Here is a 22,295-nt window from a genome sequence, read left to right as displayed (position 1 = left end):
ATATCTTTGTTAAAGGACTCAACTATCCTAAGATAAAGGGGATTAAAAATTGGTTTACCTATAGGCGTAGTACCCAAAGCCAAGGCAGTGTCAGCTGTCTGGGAGCTCCTGACCACCAGAGAGGTTCCAAGCAGAGATCGCCCACTGAGATTTTGCTGCTGTCCAGGGCTGGGAGTACCCGGCTTGCGCGCACCTCTTTCAGAGGTGGCTATGGGTTGTGCACACGTCTCAGGCACAGAGAATGGGGCGCAAGTCCGTTAACACCAGGCTGGGCTTTTGCGCAACACAGTCAGGGCAGAGTTTGGGGCACGTGGCTTAGGCTTTGAAACAATGGTGTGGGTCAAAGATGGCCAGCCGTGCCTTTGTAACTCAGGGTTGCATGACGGACATGCGCAAATATCTCAAACTTTGTGGTAGGGCTCGCGTGTTCTGCAGACTGGCGTGGCTCCCATGCCCTCACAGGAGCTAGAACCCACGAATTCTTGGGCGCGCTGGTGGCTTAGGGACCAAGAGCTGGTTTCTCCGCTGAACTCTCTCTGCCTCAGCGCCTGGGAGGCTGTCTGGAACTGGGGACTAGCTGTCCCTAGCTGCCCCGATTCCCACAATTTCCCCCCCCGCAATCCTTTGCTCTTTTGGAGTGCTTTCAACCAGTCTCCAAGTTAATGCTGGTCCCCAGACGGCGGCCTACCCGCGCCAATTTTTCAGAGCCTAAGATGTGCGTCCTGATCTCTCTCCTGACAGAGGTGCGCAAAAGCCCAGCCTGGTGCTTTCAGACCTGCTCCACGTTCTCAGTGCCTGAGACATGCGGGCGACCAATAGCCGCCTCTGAAAGAGGTGCGCTCAAGCTGGGCACCCTTAGACCAGGCACTCCCAGCCTGGGCAAGCAGGAAAATCTCAGTATGTGATTGCTGCTTGGAACCTCTCTAGTGGTCTGGAGCTCCCAGACAGCCACCACTGCCTCTGCTTGGGGTACAAGCAAAAGATCCTGCATCCCCAGGGTCTGTAACTTGGAACATGCTCTGCCAGCGGCCAAGGGGGAACTTCTTTAGGCTCTGCACCCAGACTGAGGCTTCTTTCTGAGAGGGAGAACAGCGTGTGGTTTGTATTCCTCTAAAACTACAAAAACCATCAAAAGCGGTCAAGATGAGAGAAAAAAAAAGTGAACAAACATAAAAACCACCAAAGAACAAAAGCCTGAAAAAAAAAAAAAGTTTCCTCAGAGTCCACCACCTTGAGGAGGACAGGAGAGCTTAACTCAGGAAACATCATTGACTGACAGCCCACATGGCAGGCCCCTCCCCAGAAAACAAACCAAGAAAGAAGAAAAAAAAAAGATGAAAAAAAAAAAAAGACTACAAGAGAACAACTACTAATTCATAGGAAAACTTGATTTGTTCATTCGTTCCCACTATTCCGGTTCATTTCTTTCTTTTTTTTTTTTTTTTTTTTTTTTTTTTTTTTTTTTTTTTTTTACACATAGGTAATTTTTTTAAACCTATTTGCCATCACAGCGAGCTGTATAGTACATCAAATTCCATAATACCTTTCGAACCTAAACTTTTTGATACATACACCTATGCTTTTCTTTTGCATTTTTATTTTTTGAATTCCTTTTTTTAATTTTAGTTTAGTTGAGTCAAGTTTATTCCTTTTTAATTTTATCCTAAATATTCATATGGAGTTAAACTTCAAAGTAATCCCCTTTCCCCAATGGATACTACGCCTATAGGTAAACCAATTTTTAATCCCCTTTATCTTAGGATAGTTGAGTCCTTTAACAAAGATATAAAGATACATCCAGGAAGAATCAAAACAACCTTCCTTGCCCACACTGAGAATTTATAAGAACACTCCAATTTTCTTCTCCAACTTTCTGTGTTTTTTTTGTGTTTGTCCTGATAGCATATAAATCATACACTTGAGGTTCTTTTTGATGAGGTTCTTTGTTTATTTGCATATTTTTTTTCTCTTGTCATATACTTGTATCTATCTTTTTATCTCTTTTTGTTTGTCTACTTCATAAATCTTACCTTGGGGCCCATCTAGGCTGAACCTTCTTTTTAATCTTCCCTTTCTTTCCTCTCTCTCTCTCTCTCTCTCTCCTTTTTTTTTTCTTTTTTCTTCTTTTCTTTTTTTTTTTTCTTTTTCTTTTCTTTTGTCTCTCGTTTGGGTGGGGAATGCTGATTGCTTAGAAGTGTTCCAGGGTGCACCTTGACTGCACCACAGTTGATACATCCAGCTACATCTGTTCAGTCATCTCCCACCAAAATGATTAGGAAGAGGAATGCCCAACAAAAGAAAAATACAGAGGATGGACCTTCTGCAACAGAGCTAATGGCTATCAACATAGACAATATGTCGGAAAGAGAATTCAGGCTAACAATTATCCAGGCAATATCTAGGTTGGAGAAAGCCATGGATGACCAAATGGAATTGATTAGGGCCGAACTGAAAGCGGCCAGACAGGATGTTCACAATGTTAGGATGGAGCTTAAAGCTACCAGGGAGGAGGTTCACAATGCTCTCAATGAGTTCCAATCTAATCTAAAATCTCTCAAAGCTAGGGTAACTGAGAAAGAAGATAGAATTAGTGATCTGGAAGACAGATAGAGAGAAAGGATCAGGAGGAAGACTGGAACAAACAGCTTAGAAACCATGAAAACAGAATCAGGGAAATAAATGATGCCCTGAAGTGTTCCAACGTCAGAATTATTGGAATCCCTGAAGGGGAGGAGAAAGAAAGAAGTCTAGAATATATAGTGGAACAAGTCCTTCATGAAAATATTCCCAATCTCACAAATGGAACCAGCGTTCATGTACTAGAGGCGGAACGGTCTCCACCCAAGATTATACATTCCAAAAGAACATCACAACACCTGATAGACAAATTGAGGAATTATAATTGTAGGTATAATCTCTTGAAAGCCGCCAGGGCAAAGAGGCTCCTTACTAGAGAGGGAAGCCCATCAGAATAACATCAGACATGTCCACAGAGACCTGCAAGCCAGAAGAGGCTGGCAAGACATATTCAGGGCACTAAATGAGAATAACATGCAGCCAAGAATACTTTATCCAGCAATACGGACATTCAAAATGGATGGAGAGATAAAGAGTTTTCAAGACCAGCAAGGCTTAAAAGACTATGCACCATAAAGCCGACACTGCAAGAAATATTAAGGGGGGTTCTATAAAAGAGAAAAAATGCCAAGAATAGCATTGAACAGAAATACAGAGATAGTCTACAGAAAGAAAGACTTCAAAGGTAACTCAATGTCAATAAAAACGTATCTATCAATAATCACTCTCAATGTGAATAGCCTAAATGCACCCATAAAATGGCACAGGGTTGCAGATTGGATAAAACGACAGGACCCATCTATATGTTATTTACAAGAAACTCATTTTGAACCTAAAGATACACACAGAGTGAAAGTGAAGGGATGGAGAAGCATTTTTCCTGCCAATGGGCTTCAATAGAAGGCTGGGGTAGCGATTCTCATATCAGATAAATTAGATATCAAACTAAAGACTGTAGTCAGAGATACAGAAGGACCCTACATAATTCTTAACGGGAATATCCACAAATATTATCTAACAGTTGTAAATATCTATGATCCCAATATGGGAACAGCCAATTACTTAAGAAAACTGTTAATCAAGATAAAGAGTCATATTGATATGAATACAATAAACATAGGAGATCTTAACATTCCTCTCTCAAAATAGACAGATCATTGAAGCAGAAAATCAATAAGGAAACAAAAGCATTGAATGACACATTGGACCAGATGGACCTCAAAGATATATACAGAACATTCAACCCTAAAACAACAGAATACTCATTTTTCTCAAGTGCACACGGAACTTTCTCCAGAATAGACCACATACTGGGTCACCAATCAGGACTCAACAGATACCAAAAGAATGAGATGATTCCCTGAATATTCTCACATCACAATGCTTTGAAACTGGAGCTCCCTCAAAAGGAAAAGTTCAGAAGGAACTCAAACACATGGAAGCTAAAGACCACCTTGCTTAAGAATGCTTGGATCAACCAGGAAATCAAAGAAGAACTGAAACAATTTATGGAAACCAATGAGAATGAAGACACTTTTGTCCAAAACCTATGGGATACAGTAGGCTGTCCTAAGGGGGAAATACATAGCCATCCAAGCCTCCCTCATAAAAATTGAAAAATCCACAATACACCAGCTGTCTCTACACCTTAAAGAACTGGAGAATCAACAACAAATCAAATCATCTCCACACATAAGAAGGGAAATCATCAAGATTAGAGCTGACATCAATGAGGTAGAAACCAGAGATACACTAGAAGGTATCAATGAAACTATAAGCTCGTTTTTTGAAAGAATCAATAAGATCGATAAACCATAAGAAAAGAGAGAAAGCCCAAATTCATAAAATTATGAATGAAAAAGGAGAGAGCACAATCAACACCAAAGATGTAGAAACAATCATCAGAAGTTATTAACAAAAGTTATATGCCAATAAGCTTAGCAACCTAGATGAAATGGATGCATTCCTGGAAAACTGTAAACTCCCAAAATTGAACCAGGAAGAAATTGACAACCTGAATAGACCCATATCTAGTAACGAGATTGAAGCAGTGATCAAAAGCCTTGCAAAAAACAAGAGCCCAGGACCTGACAGATGCCCTTCAGAATTCTACTAAATTTCCAAAGAAGAAATAACACCTATTCTCCTGAAGCTGTTTCAAAAAATTGAAGCAGAGGGAAAACTTCCAGACTCTTTCTATGAAGCCAGCATTACCCTAAACCCAATACCATTCAAAGACCCTACCAAAAAGGAGAATTTCAGACCATTATCACTGATGAATATGCATGCTAAGATTCTCAACAAGATCTTAGCCAACAGGATCCAACAGCACACTAAAAAGATTATCCACCATGGCCAGGTGAGATTCATCCCTGGGCTACAAGGATGGTTCAAGTTTTGCAAACCAATCAATGTGATACAACAAATTAAAATGAGAAGAGTTCTCTCAATTGATGCAGAGAAAGAATTTGACAAAATCCAGCATCCATTCCTGATTAAAAGTCTTCAAAGTATAGGGATAGAGAGAACATTCCTGAATCTCATCAAATCTATCTATGAAAGACCCACAGCAAATATCATCCTCAATGGGAAAAAGCTTGCAGCCTTCCCGTTGAGATCAGGAACAAGACAAGGATGCTCACTTTAACCACTCTTGTTCAACATAGTATTAGAAGGGGGCGCCTGGGTGGCTCAGTGGGTTAAAGCCTCTGCCTTCGGCTCAGGTCATGATCCCAGGGTCCTGGGATCGAGCCCCGCATCAGGCTCTCTGCTCCGCGGGGAGCCTGCTTCCTCCTCTCTCTCACTCTCTGCCTGCCTCTCTGCCTACTTGTGATCTCTGTCTGTCAAATAAATAAATAAAATCTTAAAAAAACATAGTATCAGAAGTCCTAGCAACAGCAATCAGACAACAAAGGGAAATAAAAGGTATCCAAATTGGTAGTGAAGAAGTCAACCTCTCTCTCTTCGCAGATGACATGATTCTTTATTGGAAAACCCAAAAGACTCCACCCCCAAACTACTAGAAGTCATACAGAAATTCAGCAATGTGGCAGGATACAAAGTCAATGTGCAGAAATCAGTGACTTTCTTATCCACTAACAATGAAAATACAGAAAGAGAAATTAGAGAATTGATTCCATTTACTATAGCACCAAAAACCATAGGATACCTGGGAATAAATCTAACCAAAGTGGTAAATTATCTGTACTTGAAGAACTACAGAATACTCATGAAATAATTCAAAGAATACACAAAAAGATGGAAGACCATTGCATGCTCTTGGATCGGAAGAATAAACATTGTTAAAATATCTATACTGCCTAGAGCAATATATACTTTTAATGCCATTCAGATCAAAATTTCACCGGTATTCTTCAAAGAGCTGGAGCAAATAATCCTAAAATTTGTATGGAATCAGAAGAGACCCCGAATCGCTAAGGAAATGTTGAAAAACAAAAATAAAGCTGGGGGCATCACGTTACCTGATTCAAGCTTTGTTACAAAGCTGTGATCACCAAGACAGCCTAGTACTGGCATTAAAACAGACACATAGACCAGTGGAACAGAGTAGAGAGCCCAGATTTGGACCCTCAACTCTATGGGCAAATAATCTTCGGCAAAGTAGGAAAAAGTATACAGTGGAAAAAAAATAGTCTTTTCAATAAATGGTGCTGGGGAAACTGGGAAGCTATATTTAGAAGAATGAAACTCGACCATTCTCTTACACAGTACACAAATATAAACTCAAAATGGATAAAAGACCTCAACCTGAGACAGGAATCCATCAGAATCCTAGATGAGAACATAGGCAGTAATCTCTTCAATATCAGCCACAGCAACTTCTTTCAAGATATGTCTCCAAAGGCAAAGGAAACAAAAGTGAAAATAAACTTTTGGGACTTCATCAAAATCAAAAGCTTCTTCACAGCAAAGTCAAGAAAAGAAAGAGGCAACCCACAGAATAGGAGAAGATATTTGCAAATGACAGTACAGACAAAAGGTTGATATCTAGCATCTATATCGAACTTTTCAAACTCAACACACACAAAACAGACAAGCATATCAAAAATGGGCATAAGATATGAACAGAGACTTCTCCAATGAAGACATACAAATGGCTCAGACACATGAAAAAATGTTCAACATCACTAGCCATCAGGGAGTTTCTAATTAAAACCACATTGATATATCACCTTACACCAGTTAGAATGGCCAAAATTAACAAGGCAGGAAACAATGTGTTGGAGGGGATGTGGAGAAAGGGGAACCTTCTTCCACTCTTAGTGGGAATGCAAGTTTTTGCAACCTCTTTGGAGAAGAGTTAGGGATTCCTCAAGAGATTAAAAAATAGAACTTGCCTATGACTCTGCAATTGCACTCCTGGGTATTTACCCCAAAGATAAAGATGTAGTGAAAAGAAGAACCATCTATACCCCAATGGTTATAGCAGCAATGGCCACGGTCGCCAAACTGTGGAAAGAACCAATATACCATTCAACGGACGAATTGATAAGGAAAATGTGGTCCATATAGACTATGGAGTATTATGCCTTCATCAGAAAGGATGAATACCCAACTTTTGTAGCAACATTGACGGGACTGGAAGAGATTATGCTGAATGAAATCAGTCAAGCAGAGAGAGTCTATTATCATATGGTTTAACTTATTTGTGGAGCATAACAAATAGCATGGAGGACATATGGAGTTAGAGAGGAGAATGGAGTTGGGAGAAATTGGAAGGGGAGGTGAACCATGAGAGACTATGGACTCTAAAAAACAATCTGAGTGGTTTGAATTGGCAGGCGGGTGGGATGTTGGGGTACTAAGTTGTGGGTATTGTAGAGGGCACGGATTGGATGGAGCACTGGGTTTGGTGAAAAAATAATGAATACTCTTATGGTGAAAATAAATTAAAAAAATAAATAAGTAAATTTAAATAAAAGGAATCTCTGAAATAAGAATGTGAAGAATGGGGAAAACAGATTTCCAGTTATGGAATAAATAAATCATGGGAATGAAAGGCATAACATAAGGAATATAGTCAATAATATACTAATATTGTATCGTGAGAAATGATAGCTACATCCATGGTTAGCTTAGCATAACATAGAAATGTTGAATACTGTGTTATATACCTGAAAGTAATATAACATTGTGTGCCAACAATACTCAAGTTAAAAAAAAAAATAAAAGACATGGATGGAACTGTAGGAGACTATGCTGAGTGAAATATGTCAAGCAGAGAGAGTCAATTTTCCTATGTTTCACTTACTTGTTCAAGCATAAGGAGTAACATGGAGGACTTAGGAGAAGGAAAGGGAAATTAAGGACATATTTCTGTAATTTGCCACAATTAAGGACATATTTGACCCCATATCCATGTGGGATGAGCTACTTTTCAGCCATCATGTATTCAAATTGAATTGGGGAAAATCAGAGGGGGAGACAAACCATGAGAGACTGTGGACTCTGACAAACAAACTGAGTATTTTGGAAGGGAGAGGTGAGGGAATGGGTGAGCTTGGTTGTGGGTACTAAGGAGGGCATGTATTGCATGGAGCACTGGATGTGGTGCATTAAAAAATGAATCTTGGAACACTGAAAAAATAAAATAAAGATAAAAAAAAATTAAAACAGATAAATTGTGACACTAAAATATAAAAGGAGAATAATAAAAGGATGAGACCTCTACAGGCAAGGAAAGATAAATTGCTATCAGCAAAAACAATGAAACTATTTTATCTATAAACATGATTGTGTAAACTTTATGGTAACCACAGAGCAAATACCTAGATTGGATGCAAAACTTAAACAAACATGTGAAACTGAGTAAATCGCCATGGAAGGCTATTATCTTTAAAAAGCAGTGAGAGAAAAAGAAACAATTGGGACCAAAAAATAAACAAAAGACAAAAGATAAAGTGATAGTAATAGTTGTAGTACATATTAATAATTGCATAAATTACAAATATATTAAACTTTCTAGTCACAAAGCATAGAATGGCTGAGGGAAGAATAATCCCATTATGTGCTGCCCATAGGAGGCATATCTCAGCCACAAAGACACACATAGGTTCAAAAAAAAAAATAGAACATGACATTTCAAGCAAATAGAATAGAAAATAAATGTATGAAGACTATAAAAGAAAAGGATAGCCATGCAAAATAGACTTTAAGTAAAAAAATGGCAACAAAAGGCAAAGAACATTATTTAATGATAAAGTGGTCAGTTTTGAGAAGAAGTTTTATTGCAATTACTGCATGTTAAAAAAATTGGATCTCAAATAAAAAAAAAAAAAACCTTACATCTCAAGTAACTTGAAAAGCTAGAACAAAATTAAGCTCAAATTTAGCAGCAGGAAGATAATAATAAATATCAGAACAGAAATAAATGAAATAGAGACCATAGAAACAATGGAAAGGATCAATGAAAGCAAGATTGTTTCTTCAAAAAAAAAAGTTAGATTAAGAAAAAAAGTAAACTCAAATAAAATTGGAAATGAAAGAGGAGACATTAAAATTCACTTTATGGAATTATATATAATCATAAGAGATTACCATGAACAATTTTTTACCAGCAAAGTACTTAACGTGAAATATATAGATACATTTCTAAAGATATACAACTTACCAGAACTGAATCAGGAAGAAATAAAACATCTGAACAAACCAATAATAAAGAGGTTCTTTTCTGACAGGAAATAGGAGTTATTGGTGCACATGAAGAAGTAGAGGGACTGCAGAAGCTGTTATGAGCTCAGAGTTCACCATTTGTCCAGGGGTCACAATTAAGAACATATTTGACCCCATAGCCATGTGGGATGAGCTACTTTTCAGCCATCATGTATTCAAATTTATCTTCATTAAACTTAGTACAACCCCACCTTTTTGGAAATGTGGATCTTCTGGAAGCCAGGGAACTTGAACTTAGCCTTGTGTAGGGCTCAGTCACATGCACCTTGTTCTCCAGCTTCCTACAGATGGACATGATGACATGGTTTATGTGAACACTGGTCACTGTGCTCTGGGATTTTCTAAAGGCACCCCACATATCTGTTAGATTATCAGCCTATCAACCACAGCATTGGATATCTTATTGCTACAGATGACATGGAAGGGGTGGGGTTGCACTAAGATGTGAAGACCATCTTTGCCACAGCTTTTCATCATGTACTTGATTGCACAAATACAGACAGCCTCCAGGGTTTCAGAAGAGAGCTTCTCATATTCCTCTGACATCTGTAGCCACATAGTGGGAACACATCTACTTCTGCCTTCTTCCACTCCAGGTCAAAGATGCAGATTTTTGGCATTAAAAAAAAAAACTGCCGAAGCAAGACTTTGAATATGGCTTGCTATTACAATACTGGTAACACCAGGCAGGATGGTGATCCAGATGTACACCAGGATCTTCAGTGGTGCACCATGGAAAAAAGCTAGAGATTTAATCAGTAATCAAGTCACAAAATTCCACAGCAGACATCTTCATTGGAGACTTCTTTCAAACATTTAAAGTAGAATTAGTACCATTCTTTCTCAAAATCTTGAAAAATACATAGAAGGAGTCATTATAGGGAGCCAACATTACTTCAATATAAAAATCAGACAAGGATATAAAAAGAAAAAGAAAACTACCAACCTACATACCTGAGGAGTGCAGGTGCAAAAGTTCTGAACACAATTTTGTAAACAAATTTCAAGAACACATTAAAGTATTATACTTTAATGTATATTATACTTTAATGACTAAGTGCCATTTATCCCTAGGATACAAGGATAGTGCAATATATAAATCCAATAAAATATAACATATCACATCAATATAATAAAAGAGAAAAATCACATGTACACCTCAATAGATCCAGAAAAATAAAGTTTGACACAATAAATAATTCTTTTGTCTAAAATCCCTTATCAGAGTGGGTATAGAAGAAACATAGCTCAAAATGAAAAAGATCATATACAACAAAACCACAGCTAACATTATTCTCAATGGATAAACATTGAAAATATTTCTTGTAAGACTAGGTACAGGAGAGGGATGCCCATTTACAGTGCTCCTATTCAATGTAGTACTGAGTATTGAGGAAGAAAAAAGTAGAGATGATATTTAGCCTGCTTTTATGTTGTTTTTGTTGTTGTTTGGCTTTAACAATTGATCTAAACTTTAGTGCTTATGTGCCTTCATTGTTTTCTGGTATTTTCTCCACAATTTGGTCAAGGGAAAAAATCATGTTGTAAGTTGAGCTATATATCCAAGCCAGAATGAGTTAAAATCTGTAGCTCAACACTTACATCTGACATTTTGGAGTTACTGATTTTAAACCAGATTCATTAATAAGCAATGTTATTTTTACATTTTGGATGAAATGTTATTATACTTGCAGATGAAATTGTTATTATTAGTGAAGTTTTGTGGCCATATTGATGGGACAATCACATTAAATCCTGGTATATCATTATTGTTACTGTTAATTATGTCAGAGATCCTGTCATTTGCTCAAATTGAAGTTTTCTAGAATTTGGAATAGTCAGCCTTCTAGCTATATCTGGTCATATTTTTTTACACTGAAAATAATTCTGAAAACTGGCCATCATATTTTTTTTCACCCAAACCATCTCTAATATTCCCTATTTGGTTACAGATGTTCAGTGTTTGGTGTTTTGTTTTGTTTGTTTTTTTTTTTCTTGTTTTTTTTTTTTTTTTTTTTCCAAATCTTCAACCTGATGTAATTGGCAGTCATACTTGTCCCTAAACCATCACTCTCCAGTTCTCATCATTATGCTATACACCAGCATTCTTCCAGAAGCCATAATCACCTGGTTGCAGCATCCATTGTCCCTCAAAATGGGATAGTACTGATTCCAGAATGGTAAATGCTCATCTTGATCCTTCACCTCAATGCCTCATAGCTAAACATTGACCTCGTCCTGGAGCTCCTTGCTCAATTTCCCAGTCTCATCAGAGGGTGTAGAGGAATCATGGGAGAGTGCACAAATGATAATTCAAGCAGCATTACTTGTTCTCCCACTCACTGGACTGAAAAGTTTGTGTAAGTTATTTTATCTTGAATTCGTTCTATGGATTAATTGTACTGCTTCCATTTTACAGGTAAGAAAGTTACAGTTTAAAAGAGTTTAAGAAATCCCCATGATCTAAATAGTTTAATGATCTGTAACATTTCTGTTATACAAGGAGAATAAAATCTAGAGATTTGCTGTATGACAGCTAAGAGTGCACCACTGTGCATTTATATTTCTGTTGACATGATAGTTCACAAATACTACTGGGACAAAAGGGGGCATCAGGAAACTCTTGGAGTTGATGGATATGTTTATTATCTTAATTGCAGTGATGATATCATGGGCATGGGCATAAGACCAAGTGCATCAAATTCTATACATTAAATGTTCAGGGATGTCTTTTTTTTTAAAAAGCTCTTTAAAAATGTAATAAACTTGCATATTTCTCTGATAGTCCAAAACCTTTAGTACTTTGCATTACCTAAATGTTCTTCCTCCTTCTTGGCATTTGTTTTCTTAGAAAGATCCTAATTATTATTATTTTTTATATGAAACATTTTACAAAGGCAGGATCATGTATATTCTTGAAATCCTTTTTTGGATCTGACCATCCATCATTCTCATTATTGATGCAACTGATTCTGACGTGTAACTTACACTCTGCTCACTTCCTTCCTGGAATTCAGCACTGTTTATACAGCTTTTAAAGATTGGGCATGTTTGTTTGTTGATTCATCTCTAAGCTTTCTTAAGTAGAACTATGAACTATTGTTTCTGTTGATTAAAATTACAATTTCTGGTATTTTTTTTGTTTCCCCAGCATGACCTACTTTGAGGAAAATACCCTCTGTGAAGCATATATTTGTACATTAAACTCTCAGCATTAAAATTTTATTTTCTCAAAGCTAGCTCAATGTCTAACAAGAAATAGATGATATATACTTAATTGTTGAAGTAATGGGTATTTAGCATCACCAGTTTATTGTTTTAATAGTAAGTCTAAATTAACAAAACTTTGACAAAATATAATTTATCATTTTACTTATTTCATATCATTTATAAGATAGTGACATGTTATTATTTTCTTAAAAAGCTAGACATTTTAATTGCTTATGTAACTATTACTTAATTCTTAACAATGGGATCAGTACATGGTAAATTGTATATATATATATATATATATATATATATATATATATATACATACATATATGGCATATATATGTTTCTTCAAAACACAAGAATAGTGTGTGTGTGTGTGTGTGTGTGTGTGTAATTTATATCTCAGCATACCTTAAGGAAAGCATTTGACTTAATTTCAGAAAACCCAAGGGTCAGATTTCAGGAAATTCTTTGCTGTCGACATGAAGGAACTGGTGTACTATGTATGCAAGGAAAGGTCATAAAAGAGCTGTGGATCTCCAGTGTTGATAAGATTGGTTTTATATTGAGTAGCTCCAGAATTTGAGTGATAAGGGACATTTGTGAAGAGTTGGGCTTTTGAAGATTTGCTCAGATAGTCCCCAGGCACCATCTCTGGTAAAAGTAATACATTTTGTTTATACTCCTGAAGAATGTACGAAGCTCTCTTGCTGAAAATATTCCCCTTGGGACTGACTAACACATATTCCCATGTGTTGTTTCAAGAGATGTATACATACTCCATATAATGTTGTTTTGCATGTAAATTTAATTTTATTTAGACTTTCCTAAGAATAGTATACCACATAATCATGTAGGTAAAAAATTATATTTTATGTGATGACAACTCAAGTGGGGAGCTTTTTGCTTATCAGATCAGAATATGTCCTGAGACTCTGCTTTTCCAAAATCCCCTGTTCATGCCAAAGCTGGTGCTCTCACTGTATGGATCCACTTAAAGTAACAAGGTAACAAAATACCCTTTACTTGCTAGATATGTATGTCTGTGTCCTGGGTAGCAAGGTGCATTTTCCATATATTCATACTTTCAAAACATAAGATAAACATATTTTGGGAGAATAAATAGAAACTATGCTCTGGAGAGTACCAAATGCTACCTTGAGATTTGCAGCAGGCTAAGTAAAGAACCTCAGATTTATAAGACATAGGGAATTCAATGCCTACAAAGTAACATTATTCAATGTTTAATCTATTATCATAAAATAAGGATAGGATATGAAAAGTAGATGATAATTCCATTCATGGGTGGTAAACCAAAGTGATAATGTGTGGGAGGATGTCTAAGGCACTGCATGGTGACTGTAGTTAGTAATCCTAGATGATATGATTGAAAGTTGTTAAGGGCCTGGATCTTAAATATCTTCATACACACACACAGACACAATAAAACAAACAAAAAATGTAATTATGTGATACAGTGGCAGTGTTGGCTAACCTTGCTGACCATCCCATTGCAATATATGTGTAGCTTAAATCATTATATTATGTAATTTAACCTTACATATTTTTATGGGAAAATTATATCTTAATAAAGCTAGGAAAAAACCCACAAACCACATAATGATAATTGTTTGGTTTCATTTGGTTTGCATTAATTTGAAGGTTTATTTAGTGGCCAAGAATTCAGAAGCATATCACCATTGACACAGCTACACAAAGTATAGAGCAGTCTGTTACATGTTCTCTCTCAGCAGTTATCCCAATATTCTCATAGAATTATAGTTGCTTATGGTGCCTCTATGTGGTGGTATATCAACATTTTTATTAGTAATATTGTCTTGACTTTCTAATTATTTTATTATATTTCTTGGCACTCATGGGTATTTAAGACACTGCTCCCTAGCTTTCTGATCAAGTAGGAGTAATTAGTTAGAAAATAAATGAAAGCCCACTCTTGACCTTTGACTCTGAGGTTGGTAAATCAAATATTAATTTCTAGAACAAAGCTTAGGGAGTCTGAACAAAAGAAACATATTTTTAAAGATGCAAGTCATTCACCCAAGAAAGTTTTCAGCTTTTACCCATTGAGTACGATATTAGTGATATGCTTATCACATATGGCTTTATTTTGTTTACTATGTTTCCTATAAACTTACTTCCTTGAGAATATATATCATAAAAACTGTTGAATATATTCAGGGCTGTCTACTTGGTCCATCTTATTATTTCCTAACACTATCCACCCCCCCCAAAAAAAAAGAAGGGAGCAAAATGATTTAACTCACGAGACTGCCTTAACTCCACACTGTGAATTCACAAGTGGTTTACATGCACACAAACACACACACACACACACACACAAATTTTGTTTTGTTTTCTGATTATAAAAACAACACATTCTATTTTTGATATTATATACATACTAAATTTTAAAGGAAACTATTGTTGACTTTTTGGGATATGCATGTTTATGTGTACTTGAAAGTAACATCATGTCCTGGATACTCTGGTGGAAATGGAATCTTTGAAATAGACATCCTTAACAGAAAGCCAGATGTAATAGTGTATTCTCCATATGGACTTGCTGTTGAATTATTTGAATCATCAGTGCAACCCAGAACATTTAGAATATCATGCAACATTCCATATGAAAGCAAAAGTGCAGCAAATTTTTTTTGTTAAGTTTTTCCATTTCTTGAGCACCGAAGGCCTGACCTTCATGAGCACAGACAGCCCTTAAGTTCCCTTGCCTGCCTAGATAGATGTCCTGATGAATCCTTCCAAAGTGTTATCATCTCTTTCAGCAAGTCAATGTCACCATTTGTCCAGAATTCCAACAAATTATTTTTTAAAAGATTTTATTTATTTATTTGACAGAGAGATATACAGCAAGGAACATAGCAGGGGGAGTGTGAGAGGGAGAAGCAGACTTCCCACAGAGCAGGGAGCCCCATCCGTGGCTGATCCCAGGATGCTGGGATCATGAAATGAGCCGAAGGAAGATGCTTAAGGACTGAGACACCCAGATGCCCCCCCAACAAACTACTAATAATAGAAAGGTATTATATGAAATGAAGTGTGTAAATATGTAAGGAATGTACAAAGTGTAATCAGATTCCTGGGGTTAAGAGTTGAGTGGGTTCAAATTTTAGGGTGAATGCTTGTTAGGAGAGAAAATATAGGAGTGAAATTCAAAGCAAGGAGAGTAAACCTAATGTCTTTGAGTAATAAGTGGCTCTCTGAAGCAAAAATTATATTTCACTATGATTTTATTTTTAAAGAGTTATTTATTTTGAGAGAGAGGGAGATTGCACAACTGGGAAGGGCAGAGGGAGAAAGAGAGAGAATCTCAATCAGACTCCACACTCAGCAGAGAGCCTGACATGGGGCTTTATTTCGTGACACTGAGATCACAACCTGAGCCAAACCCAGGAGTTGAATATTTAACCGACTATGCCACTCAGATACCCCTATAATTTTAATTTTCTGAAATATAAATCCAGTCCTCCTTCATAGCCTCGAGGAATGAGTTTATATATTTATAGACAATAAATATAAAATAACAAAATCCTGCGTTTTTAGGCACATCCTGTGGGGATTCAGAAAATAAGCCAGATGAAGTAAACCTTCAGAAAAGAGGTAAACTAAGTGGGTGAAAATTGGGAAATTCATGGACAGCCGAATCACTTCCCAGGCAATAGCAAAAAAAAAAAAAAAAAAAAAAAAAAAAAAAAAAAAAAAGTGGCAGAGGACATTTTTCCCCTATGAAGAGTGTCATCATCTTCTCAGGAATAATTATAGTACTTTCATCCTCAACCTGCTCTGAAAAACCTTCAAATATCAAGGTTGTATGTTAAAATCCACTGATTCAAAACAAAACAAAACAAACAAAAACAAAAACCAAAAAACAAGGGGTGGTTCAAGATTTTGCTCTGGAGAGAGGTTGAATTATGTTTTCATATGTCATTAAGCCATTTCCAACTATTCAGCAGACTAACTGTCCTTGTTGCTTATTTTACTAAATGATTTGGATAAAATTATTCATAATTTTAATAAATATATGTTTATTATATATATTGACCATGATTATTTTGAATACATCAGATGCATTTTATTGAATAGAAACTCATTTAAAAATTTATTTTTTCTGGGGCGCCTGGGTGGCTCAGTGGGTTAAGCCGCTGCCTTCGGCTCAGGTCATGATCTCAGGGTCCTGGGATCGAGTCCCACATCGGGCTCTCTGCTCAGCAGGGAGCCTGCTTCCTCCTCTCTCTCTCTCTGCCTACTCGTGATCTCTCTCTGTCAAATAAATAAACAAAATCTTTAAAAAAAATTTATTTTTCTGCTTTTTAATATTCATATATATTATTTAATATCCAGGATATTGTCCAGAGCAGATTTGAATGATAATCATCATCTTTAGTTCTGATTTTAGTGGGGATCCTGTTAACTGTAATAACATTTAATATTGTTTACAAAAATATTTTGATAGGAGTAATAATTCATCATATAGGATATACAAATATTCACAAGGAAGGAATGCAGAGATTTATAATTATATATTTACCTTTCCACAGACAATCTTAGAAAATATTTTGAACTTCAATTTCCTTTTAAAGGAACCCATATTCAAGTCATGAACAGGTACATTAGGCCATAAGTGTTCTCAATGTTTTAAATGTATATCGGAGCTCATGGGATTGGACACTTTCCTTTTCCATACCTGGGTCCCTGCTTTTATCATGTTTTCCTGACAAATGAACACACCAGAAAAGGTGTAGGGAGAGGGAAGAGACATCAGCCAACAGTCACCCTGGATGAACTTCAGTCAAAGTGTGCAATTAATTTTCCTGATCTTGTGATACTAAAACAAGTAGCCACAAACTTGACTGCATCTTGATGGCTCTAGCCATTCATTGCATCCATGGCAAACTGAACATCTCTTCTTCTCTGAATGTGCATGCTCTTTATAAGTTTCATCCCATTCTTCTCTAGGCTAATGTGATTGTGTTGATCATGCTTCTGCGGTAGCTTCAGAAATGCAGGAAATATGGGGGTTTTACCAAGCTTTCTATGTCCATTTCCCCTTATAGTCTCTCTTATTATCAACTCTTCCATTTTATAGGAGGCACATTTGATTTGCTGTAACAGAAACAGCAGTAGGGAAAAGGACCAAAGCCACTTCTACACCATTGCCAGAACATCACTTGAAGGCTTTCCACCAATCTTCCGATTTACCTGAATATTGAACAATTTCTCCATCTCAACAAAATCCATTTTTATGTTTTTATTCTTCCTTAGTTTGCCATTGAAGTGTTGATTTAAATTCCAGTTAGCACACAGTATAATATTGGTTTTAGGTTTATAATTTAGTAATTAAACACTTACACACAACACCCTGTCCACTTCACAGTAACTGCCTTCCTTAATGAACATTATATGTTTAACCCAACACTACACCCATCTCCCCACTGGTGATGACCAGTTTGTTCTCTATAGTTAAAAGTCTATTTCTTGGTTTCCATCTGTTTCTTTGTTTTTTTGTTTGTTTCCTAAATCCACGTGAGTGTAATTCTTACATATTTGTCTTTCTCTGATTTATTTCATGTAGCACAAGGGACTCTAGCTCCATCCATGATGTTCTAAATGGAAAGACTGCATTCTTTTTTTCTGAGCAATGTTCTTGTGTGTGTGTGTGTACACAACTTATCCATTAATCAACTGACAACAGCTTGTCTATTTTAGATAATGTTGCTATAAATATTGGGGCACATATTTTTTTTTAATTCTTTGGGAAATTAGATAGTAGTGCAATATTGGATCATATGTGACTTCTATTTCTTAACTTTCTGCAGACCCTCCATAGTGTCTTACAGACTGGCCAGAGCAGTTTTTATTTTCACAAAAATGTAAGAAGTTTCCCCTTTTTCGACATCTATTCCAACACTGGTTGGTTTTTGTGTTGTTGATTTTAACCATCATGACAGCTGTGAAGTAATATCTCATTGCAGGCTTTGTTGTTGTTCTTCTTCTTGTTGTTTCATTTTATTTTCTTTTTTTAAGACTCATTATGGGTCACCTGGGTAGCTCAGTGTGTTGAGCCTCTGCCTTTGGCTCAGGACATGGTCCCAGGGTCCAGGGATGGAGCCCTGCATCAGGATTTGTGTTTGGCAGGGAGCCGGATTCCCCCCCCCTCACTGCCTGCCTCTCTGCCTACTTGTGATGGCTCTCTAATAAAAAAATAAATAAAATACTTTTTAAAAAGATTTTATACACAATGAAATCTGTTACACTGAAAAAAATTAATAAAAAAATATTTTATTTATTTATTTATAAAAATTATATATAAAAAGATTATATTACATATTATATATATTAATATATTATATTATAAATATATTTTATTTATATTCTCAGATCACAATGCTTTGAAAATGGAACTCAATCACAAGGAAAAGTTCAGAAGGAACTCAAATATTTGGAAGCTAAAGGACACCTTGCTTAAGAATGCTTGGATCAACCAGGAGATCAAAGAAGAACTTAAACAATTCATGGAAACCAATGAGCATGAAGATATTTCGGTCCAAAACCTTGGGATACAGCAAAGACAGTCCAAAGGGGAAAATACATAGCCATCCAAGCCTCCCTCAAATAAATTGAAAACTCCACAACACAGCAGCTGTCTCTACACCTTAAAGAACTGGAGAATCAACAACAAATCAAACCAACTCCACACATAAGAAGGGAATCATCAAGATTAGAGCTGATATCTATGAGGTAGAAACCAGAGATACAGTAGAATGTATCAATGAAACTAGAAGCTGGTTTTTAGGACATATCAATCAGATCAATAAACCATTGGCCACACTAATCCAAAAGAAAAGAGAAAAAACCCAAATTCATAAAAGTATGAATGAAAAGGGAGAGATCACAACAAACACCAAGGAAGTAGAAACAATAATCAGAGGTTATTATCAACAGTTATATGCCAATAAGGATGAAATGGATGCATTCCTGGAAAAATATAAACTCCCAAAATTGAACCATGAAGAAATTGACAACCTGAATAGACAGATATCTAATAACGATATTGAAGCAGTGATCAAAAACCTCCCAAAAAACAAGAGCCCAGGACCTGACGGATTCCCTGGGGAAGTATACCAAACTTTCAAAGAAGAAATAACACCAATTCTCCTGAAGCTGTTTCAAGAAATTGAAGCAGATGGAAAACTTCCACTCTTTCTATGAAGCCAGCATTACCCTGATCCCCAAACCAGGCAAAGACCCTACCAAAAAGGATAATTTTAGACCAATATCATGGATGAATATGGATGCTAAGATTCTCAACAAGATCCTAGCCAACAGGATCCAACAGCACATTAAAAAGATTATCCACCATGACCAGGTGGGATTCATCCCTGGGCTACAAGAATGGTTCAACATTTGCAAATCAATCAATGTGATACAACAAATCAATATGAGAAGAAAGAAGAACCACATGGTACTCTCAATTGATGCAGAAAAAGCATTTGACAAAATCCAGCATCCATTCCTGATTAAAACGTTGCGAAGTATAGGGATAGAGGGAACATTCTTGAACCTCATCAAATCTATCTATGAAAGACCCACAGCAAATATCATCCTCAATGCGAAAAAGCTGGCAGCCTTCCCGTTGAGATCAGGAACAAGACAAGTATGCCCACTCTTACCACTCTTGTTCAACATAGTATTAGAAGTCCTAACAACAGCAATCAGACAACAAAGAGAAATAAAAGGTATCCAAATTGGTTATGAAGAAGTCAAACTCTCTCTCTTCACAGATGACATTATTATTTATATGGAAAACCCAAAAGACTCCACCCCCAAACTAATAGAATTCATACAGCAATTCAGCAACGTGGCAGGATACAAAGTCAATGTGCAGAAATCAGTGGCTTTATTATACACTAACAATGAAAATACAGAAAGGGAAATTAGAGAATCGATTCCATTCACTATAGCACCAAGAACCATAAGATACCTGGGAATAAACCTAACCAAAGAGGTAAAAGATCTGTACTCGAGGAACTACAGAACACTCATTAAAGAAATTGAAGAAGACACAAATATATGGAAGACCATTCCATGCTCTTGGAGCGGAAGAATAAACATTGTTAAAATGTCTATACTTCCTAGAGCAATATATACTTTTAATGCCATTCTGAACAATATTCCACCAGTATTCTTCAAAGAGCTGGAGCAAATAATCCTAAAATTTGTATGGAATCACAAGAGACCCCGAATCGCTAAGGAAATGTTGAAAAACAAAAATAAAGCTGGGGGCATCACATTACCTGATTTCAAGCTTTATTACAAAGCTGTGATCACCAAGAGAACATGGTACTGGCATAAAAACAGACACATAGACCAGTAGAACAGAGTAGAGAGTCCAGATATTGAGCTTCAACCCTTGGTCAATTAATCTTCGACAAAACAGGAAAAAATTAACAGTGAAAAAAAGACACTCTCTTCAATAAATGCTGCTGGGAAAACTGGACAGCTACATGTAGAAGAATGAAATGCGACCATTCTCTTACATCGTTCTCAAAGATCAAATCAAAATGGATAAAAGACCTCAAGGTGAGACAGGAATCCATCAGAATCCTAGAGGAGAACATAGGCAGTAATCTCTTCGATATCAGCCACAGCAACTTCTTTCAAGATATGTCTCCAAAGGCAAAGGAAACAAAAGCAAAAGTAAACTTTTGGGACTTCATCAAAATCAAAAGCTTCTGCACAGCAAAGGAAACTGTCAAGAAAACAAAGAGGCAACCCACGGAATGGGAGAAGATATTTGCAAATGACAGTACAGACAAAAGGTTGATATCCAGGATCTATAATGAACTCCTCAAAGTCAATACACACAAAACAGGCAGACATATCAAAAAATGGGAAGAAGATATGAACAGACACTTCTCCAATCAAGACATACAAATGGCTATCAGACACATGAAAAAATATTCATCATCATTAGCCCTCTGGGAGAGTCAAATTAAAACCACATTTAGATATCACCTTACACCAGTTAGAATGGCCAAAATTAACAAAAGAGGAAACAACATGTGTTGGAGAGGATGTGGAGAAAGGGGAACCCTCTTCCACTGTTGGTGAGAATGCAAGTTGGTGCAGCCTCTTTGGAGAACAGTTAGGGATTCCTCAAGAAATTAAAAATAGAGCTTCCCTATGACCCTGCAATTGCACTCTTGTGTATTTACCCCAAGGATACAGATGTCGTTCAAAGAAGGGCCATCTGTACCCCAATATTTATAGCAGCAATGGCCACGGTCGCCAAACTATGGAAAGAATCCAGATGCCCTTCAACGGACAAATGGATAAAGAAGATGTGGTCCATATACACTAGGGAGTAGTATTCCTCCATCAGAAACGACGAATACCCAACTTTTGTAGCAACATGGATGGGACTGGAAGAGATTATGCTGAGTGAAATAAGTCCAACAGAGAGAGGCAATTATCATATGGTTTCACTTATTTGTGGAGCATAACAAGTACCATGGAGGACAAGGGGTGTTAGAGAGGAGAAGGGAGTTGGGGTAAATTGGAAGGGGACGTGAATCATGAGAGACTATGGACTCTAAAAAACAATCTGAGGGGTTTGAATTTGCAGGGGGGTGGGAGGTTTGGGGTACCAGGTGGAGGGTATTATAGAGGGCACGGATTGCATAGAGCACTGGGTTTGGTGAAAAAAATAATAAATACTGTTTTTCTGAAAATAAATAAATTATAAAAAAATAAAATAGACCACTAATAGCCTA

The 22,295-nt window shown here is 36.7% G+C and overlaps 1 pseudogene; it reads right to left on the bottom strand.

Moving 5' to 3' along the window:
* Positions 1-9,341: 9,341 nt before the first annotated feature.
* LOC131831254 (large ribosomal subunit protein uL16-like) overlaps positions 9,342-22,295 on the bottom strand; it is a 40,796-nt pseudogene continuing 27,842 nt past the window's right edge.

The sequence above is a fragment of the Mustela lutreola genome, chromosome 5, assembly GCF_030435805.1.
Source record: "Mustela lutreola isolate mMusLut2 chromosome 5, mMusLut2.pri, whole genome shotgun sequence".
NCBI classification, from domain to species: domain Eukaryota; kingdom Metazoa; phylum Chordata; class Mammalia; order Carnivora; family Mustelidae; genus Mustela; species Mustela lutreola.
Note: the sequence above shows the minus strand (reverse complement) of the source record. Positions and strands in the feature narration are given on the sequence as shown.